Source organism: Leptonychotes weddellii, chromosome 10 (genome assembly GCF_054177405.1).
Source record: "Leptonychotes weddellii isolate Sample4059 chromosome 10, ASM5417740v2, whole genome shotgun sequence".
NCBI lineage: Eukaryota > Metazoa > Chordata > Mammalia > Carnivora > Phocidae > Leptonychotes > Leptonychotes weddellii.
In genome coordinates, this window is record NC_138378.1 from 718038 (window position 1) to 725539 (window position 7502).

Below are 7502 nucleotides of genomic sequence, written 5' to 3' on the forward strand. Positions count from 1 at the left end.
TGGGGGTGGCATGGGGGCGGGCAGGTGCTGCCCCCGGGCTCTCCCTGATTCTTTGGAGTCCTTAGGCCCCGAGTGCCAGGGAAGGGGGGGTAAGGACGATACTCATAGAGGACAAGGCCCAGGAGGCTAAGGAATCTGGGCCCCCTATTGATGGCCAAAATCCCACCTGCCCTGACCCCCTTACTTCAGGGGTGCCGCATGGCAGGTGGGAGCTGGCCCTGGAGCCCACCTCCCTGCCTGCGAGGTGCCCGGGTCAGGAGAGGGGCGCGGATGGTGACCAAGCATCTGATGGGCCTTGTTGCTGTGAGGCCCGACCGCTGGTCCCCCTCGGCAGCGACGCTGGGTGCACGAGAACCAGGGCGGCAGCCGCACCCTCGCCCTCCCCTGGGACATCTGTGACACTGGACCCCAACTGGGGCCCGGCCGGTCCTCGCATCCAGGAGAGGGATGCAGAGACCCCAGTGTCTAAGTCCGGGCATTCTCGCTGCTCCAGCCCCCAGGGCCCCGCTGTGACCTGCACCGGCCTCCCCGGGCGCCATCTAGGGCGGCCATCCCCACCTGGCGCGGGAGGCACCAGGCCCCCGCGGCGGGGCCGGACGTGGATTTCAGATGTAAGCGCCTCAGTCCTGACGTAAGCGGGTCCAGATGCACCATGGTGGCGCGGAGGGTCCCTGGCGCTGGGCCCAGCGTGGATGTTCTTTTCTGGGTCGGGAGAGACCACGGGGGTATGGCACGGAGACTCTCGCCTGTCCCTTTCTTGTTTTCAGTTTTTGTTGTGCTTTTTTAAGACTCAAACACCATGTCAGAAAATCCACACGCGAAAACTCAGCGCCATGTTCCCATCACACCAGATGAGCCACCACTGCTGTCTTGTCGTATTTGCCTCCAGGGTTTTGTTTTTTCCATCGAGGCAACATTTCCTTGTGACAAAGTGCATGATCGTCCGCACTTCAGTGAGTCTGATGGATGAGACACCAGGGACCCAGGACTCTGTTGCGCACAAGGGACGCTGCGGTCCCCGGAAAGCCCACCCGGCCCGTTCTGGCGGTAAGGGGGAGGCCTGCGGTGTGGGGCCCTCCCACCACCCTCCAGCCGGGGCGGCATCGCCAAGACCCATCGTGGTCTTGGGTCCGCCCACGAACTTGTAACAGTAGCTGCCGAGCGGCTTCATAAACGAGAGCAGGCTGGCTTCTGGGTCACCTTCCACAGTCTTTGCTCCCAGTCCCCGGGGCCCTGGCTCAGCGGCCGTGAGCGCTGTGCGGTCTTTGTGTGGAGCATATTCTCGCTTCCCGTTGTGTTAACCGTGTTTTTACGATCAGCATCTTGTGATGTCAGCACATCTTGGGGGCCTTACAGGCCTGGGGAGGGACAGCCCCCAGGGCAGCGGGGTCCCAAGAGTGACCGGCATCTGCCTAGAGTGCACTGGGCGAGTGCCCCCCGTCCCGCCTGTGGCCGGGCCCCACCACCTGCGTGCCCGGCTCTCCCGCTCCCCGAGCCACTATCCCCTGCCTCACCCACCCGCGGCCAGGTGCTGGGGCGGCCCCGTGCTCCAAACCAGCCGGTCCTGAGCCGTCCGCCCCACCCTGCCTTGGAAGCCCCAGTAAGGCTGTGGCCTGGGCCTTCCCCTCACCCTGCCTTTTGGCCCTGTGGGGCCCAGCGTGGAAATGAAGTCAGATCCTCCTTTCAACATCACGGGCCTCTCCATGGCCTCACCTCGTCGCCTGTATGGGTGGAGACGGGCACAGAGGGCTGTCGTCATGCTGCTCGGTCACGGGAGCTGGCCGGCGCCCGGGTTCCCGAACTCACCGCGCACCTCTGCTTTCCCTCCACAAGTGTGTTCAGGTCCGGCTGTTCCCCACCCTCAGCAACCCCCAGGCCAGCAGGCCACGGCCCGCGGAGTTCTGCCTGCACGTGGCCACGCCGGCCACGGCCCACGGCGGCAGGCCTGGTGCTTCCATGGAGACCTCGTGGCCCACAAAGCAGGAGCTGCTTCCCGCCTGAGCCCTCACAGGACAGGTTCGTGATCCCGGTGTGCGTTTCTACCCCAGTAACCGCTTACCTGGACGATGGTCCCGGGCTCCGGTCCTTCTAGTCCAGAGTTTTCCCTTTCAGTCCGGATAAAAACGCCAAGTTGGGGGGCACCGCACGACACCGGGATGATGGCGGGGGCCCCTCCTCCACATCCTGCTGGCGCGTCCAGACATCTGCCTGCCTCATGGGCGCACCGACCAAGGCCACAGCTTGACCGGCTTTCCCTCAGACCGGCCGTGCCGCAGCCCCGCCCCCGGCATCTGCCGGTCTCGCCCGTTCTTGCATTTCGCGGAGAGGGGAGCACACGCTGGTGCTCACACCAGCTTCCTTTCCTCAGCTGTGTCCACGCTCCGTCCATTTGCTACACGCAGCCCCAGGCGGTGGGCTCCGGCCGTCCCGCAGGATTCCGTGGCAGCCACACCAGCCTTCATCGACCCACCCCCTGCCGCTGGGCGCCTGGGCTGTCTCCAGTTTGAGGCTTAGGCGTAATCCCGCTGTGAACATCTCGGGGCACGTTTTGGTGCATCTGTGCATTTCTGTTGGTCATACTGCCAGGAGCGATTGCTCCGGGGTGGGACGTGCGTGCCCGCACCGTGTGAACTGCGGCCGATGGCTCGCGGTTGCGTCCCTTTGCTCCCCGCCCCCGCCGCACTGAGGCTTCTCGTCTGCGCCGGTCCCGCGAGGACACAGCCGCGTCTCACCCTCACTGAGCTGTCACCGGCACTTCTGCAGCTCGGTAGCGAGGCCGGGTTCTTACCATATGCTCCTCGCCTGCTGCATAAATCGTGCTCTTGTCCTTTAGCCAGCTTCCCAGGGCTCAGTGTGGGCTTCTGATTCAGTCCCACTGCAGACGGTTTGATTTTACATTCGTGACGCTTTGGGGCCCAGCGTGTGGTTGATCGCAGCCCACGTTCCACATACGCTTGACAGGGAGGTGCGGCTTGCCATGGGGAATGTTCTAGAAATGCCGGCCAGGTCAGGTCAGGGGAGAGGTCTGGCTGGGCGCTGCAGACGGCTGGCCTGTCTACTTTCCGTCCCGATTCCTGAGCGGCTGTGTGTGTCACCGAGGACCACTGTGGCTTTGTCGGCTTCTGCTCTCTCTGTCACGTCTGGGGCCACTGTCCTCCTGCCGAACGGGCCCGTTTACCCTTACGTAACTCCCCCCTTTGTCTCGGGCGGTGTTCTGGGTTTCGAAGTCTACCTTTCCTGACAACTACATAGCCGTTCAGCTTCCTTTTGGGGGTGTTTCCACCTTTAACCACTAACCTGACTCATATCAGTGTTTACGACGTGGACGACATGTGGATACCACCCAGGTCAATAGACGGAGCATTTCCATCACCCCAGGACACCCCTCTGCTCCCCAGGGAACCACCGCCCCAACCGCCACCGCTAGAGAGGCTTCACGTGTTCTAGAACCTCGTGGAAATGGAAGACACTCCTTTGCGGATGGCCATTCCTCCACAGTTTGTACGAGATCGCTCGTGTCCACGAATGCACCGCCATGTCTTTATTCACTGATGGACATTTGGGACGTTCCTGGTTGGCGCTGTGATGGATGATGCTGCTTCACACACTCACACACGAGTGTGACGTGTTTTCTTTGTGTGGACGTGTTTTCATTTCTTTGGGGCAAATACCTAGAATTTCGGGGCCGCAGGAGACTGGTGCTTCTGTCTTTGTAAGGAGCTGAGAAACTGCCCGGCCGTGCACCCCACACCCCTGCAGCCACCCTCAGCGACCCCTGGGTGTGGGTCACGCGGCAGCGGTGACGAGCCGTCCAGGGCAGCCCGCACTTCGGTTCACTTCCCTGAAGACCCGCGGCATTGAGCACCATGCTGGGGGCTCCCTGGCCAACCGTGTGTCTCGCTCAGTGAAGTGTTGAAATATTTTCTCATTACATACCGCTTTCTTCCAACGAGTTGTTAGTATTTCTTCCCATCTGTGACTATGTTTTTCATTTTCTTAACGGTGTGTTGAAGAAAAGCTTTTAATTTCGATGAGGTGCGATTTATTACTGTTCCCTTCTATGGTTATTGCTTATGGATCCTTTCTAAGAAATCTGCTTATCCTGAGGTTGTATGTACGTATGTATTTCCTTCCAGAAAGTTTGGTTTTAGCTTTTATGTTTCAGTTTACTTTTTTAAAGATTTTATTTATTTGCGAGAGAGGGAGGGAGAGTGAGCATGAGAGAGAGAGAGCAAGAGAGAGAGAGAGAGCAAGAGAGAGAGACACAAGCATGAAGGAGAGGCAGAGGGAGAAGCAGGCTTCCCGTGGAGCAGGGAGCCCGAAGCGGGACTCAATCCTGGGACCTGAGATCATGACCTGAGCTGAAGGCAGACGCTTCACTGACTGAGCCCCCCAGGTGCCCCTATGTTTCAGTTTATAACATTTTTCAAATTAGTTTTTGTGCATGGTTTGAGATGAGGGTGGGGGTCAATGCCTTTGCCTCAAACCTCCAGTTGTCTCTGCACCATTTGTAGAAAACTCCATCCTTCCGCATCGAAATGCCGAGCACAGCTGCCTCTCATCTTCTCTTGGCCTTGGTGGTTCTTGGTCCAATCCTGGCTTCTCTGTCCCGGCTAGAAACAGAAAGCTGGGTCTTGCCTTTCCACGCAATTTGGAGAGCTCATCTTTTGACGAGTTAAACTCACTTATATTTACTGTAATTTCTGCTACATTGGGATATGTTTAAGCTGTTTCTCTTTTCTGTTTACATGTTCTGTCCCCTCCCATAAAAGAAAACTTGACCTAGTTGGCTAATCTTGAAGGTTTTACGTTCTAATTTTTTCCTCCTGGTGGCTGCTCCCAACTTAAGACCAAGGTTTGCATGTTTTAAGAATTTAATAAATTGATATCATGCCGCCCACTGCCAAATAAAGCAAGCGCTTTGGTTGCCTTCAGGAACCTGCCCTCCCACACACCAGCCACCGTGGAAGGATCTAGAATTGTAGTGATTTGTCCGTGTGGAGGGCTTCATTATTCAGTCAGTAGCAAATTTCATTGCCTTTCAGTGACTACAGGGTTTCCTGTGTATTGGGTCTAATTTCTGGTTATTCTCCCCTTTCTGCAGAAGCCCCCCAGCTGGATTGCCAAAGAGAATCTTGTTGCCCCTTCTGAGATTTGTGGACTCAGAATATGTTTTTACCACATTGACTTCAGTGATAATTCCACTGGATGTAAAATTTGAGTACTTTTTCTTCAACACTTCGGGTCATTATGCTCCTGTCTTCTAACACAGAGCTGACTCCTAAGGAATATTTCTATTATCTTTGTCGTGTTTTGCATTAAAGAATCTAAGGGTGTATTTTTTTTTTTTTTGAGAGGGGCGGGAAGGGTCAGAGGGAGAAGGAGAGGACCCCGCGATCCCAGGACTCTGGGATCATGACCTGAGCCGAAGGCAGACGCTTAATGACTGAGCCACCCAGGCGCCCCTCTAAGGGTGTACTCTAAAAATCGATCCCATTTGGTTCTCTAAGCCTTTCAGTGTAAGGTCTCAGATCTTCTCTAATTTTAAAAATGAAGTATTTCAACACTCTGCAGTCCTCATTCACTCACCGCCCCTTTCCTCTTGGACCCCCGCCATGTAGATGTCGACACTCACATTCTCTTTTTCATCCCGTTTTGAGCCCCGGGGAGACGTCTTCCGGCTGGTCCTGTAACTGCCCCGCCTGCCTTACTCTTGCTTCTCCTTTTGTGTCCTCCATGCTGGGCTGCCGATGGTCTTTTCTTCATTCTTGTTAATTCTGGCTTCGTGTCGTTGCTTTGCATCCTTCCCTCTTTGACGGTGTTGTGATTTTTAGGTCAATGGCGGACGGGACATGCGTCCATGCTGGTCTGGTGGAGGCTGTCTGCCCAGGTCAGGCTCTGCTCCCCTGAAGCCTTGCTTTCCCGCTGCACTGTCTCCCAGACCGGTGGTGGCTGCCTGTGGACGCGGGTGCGGCGGGTGTACGTTCGGGCACACACGTGTGTACGTGTCTGCGAGTGCGTGCGTGGGAATGTGAGTGTGTGCAGAGGGTTTGGGTGCTGCTGTGGCCTCACGTGGACACGTGCCATCAGCCACGGGCTGAGGTCGGGAGGGCAGGCGGCAGGCTTGCTGTCTCTCCAGCCCGCCGAGCCGGGTCGGAGGTGGCAGGCAGGGCCGTGGCAGATTGGGGCGGGCAGGGCGGGGAGCCGATGCCCAGTCCTGCTGGGCTCTCATGCTGGATGGCAACTCCCTCCCCTGCCTCCCCAACCGAACAATCCAGGGCGGGCGCCTCCCGTCTGCCCCCGCCGACGGTGCCCCCCGGGCCGAGCCTGGCCTGCCTTCACACCCAGAGAACCAGCCCCGAGGCTTCCCCTCACTCTGAGACAGCGGCCCCCACACTTCTGTCCCCATGAGCCCCGGACTCGTCACCTCCTCTGCCCTTGGCTGCCAGGGGGCACCTGGAACCTGCTCGCCCACCCCAGACTGCTCACCCCAGGGCTCAGCCTCCGCCAGCAGCCCGTCCCGACCTCCACCTGCCCTCACCACCTCCGTCTCAGAGGACAACGGACGAGGTCCCTGAGGTCTTACCCACAGATCGTGCAAAGCAGACACCAGGTCCCATCAGTCCCCTGCTCAGAAGCCCCGGTGGCCTGCTCCAAGTCCAGACCCCATACCCCTGTGCTGCCCGAGGTCTGGTGGGGCTGACCCTGCCCCTGGCCCTAGGCTCAGCTTTCTCTGTCCTCGCCGCTCCAGCTTCTGCAGCCTCCCGCCGTCTCTGGGCGGTGCCGTGGTCCTGGCCTCCCGCGAGCGGTGGCCCTGCTACAGCCTTCTCCTGCCTGCCACGCCCCTCTTTGTTTCTGTCTCGCTCCAATGTCACCTCGGAAGGCTTTGTTGGCCTCCGCATCTAAAGGAGGCCCACCCCAAATTCCTCCTAGTCTGGAACATGATGTGGTGTCGACAGGCCGTAGCAGATGTGGCCCCAGACCCGCAGCTGGTGAGGTTTCTAAGTGAGTGAGTGTGGGGCACGGCCAGGGGCTGGTTACAGCACCAGCTGCTGGGCGGGAGCAGGGGGGTGCCCTGGCAGTGACAAGGCAGGGGGCCGGCCAGTCAGGGTCCCCACAGGGCCCAAGCACGTGGGAGGGGAGCCGGACGTTATGACATTAGAGAGGGGGCTGCTACTAGGGAGGTGGGGAGCCCCCTGAGACTGCCCAAACCCAACGCCTGGCTGGGCCCAGGAGGTCAGTGTTTGAGGGGGGGCTGGGCACCGCGTTCAAAGCACCCCCCCCCACACCGGTAGCTCAGAGTGCAGCTGAGAAACCGCGTCCTGGGCAGAGTCACGCGGTAACGGGGTGACGGCGGGGTGGGGGTCCTCGAAGCCATGGGAGGATGGTAGCTTCTCTCTGAGGGCCAGGGGTGGGGAGCCTTGGACTCCACTTGGCAGGGATGGACTCTGGGCCCTGGGGACACCCCTCCCTGTAGTGAGCAACCCCCTGCCTTGGTGAGC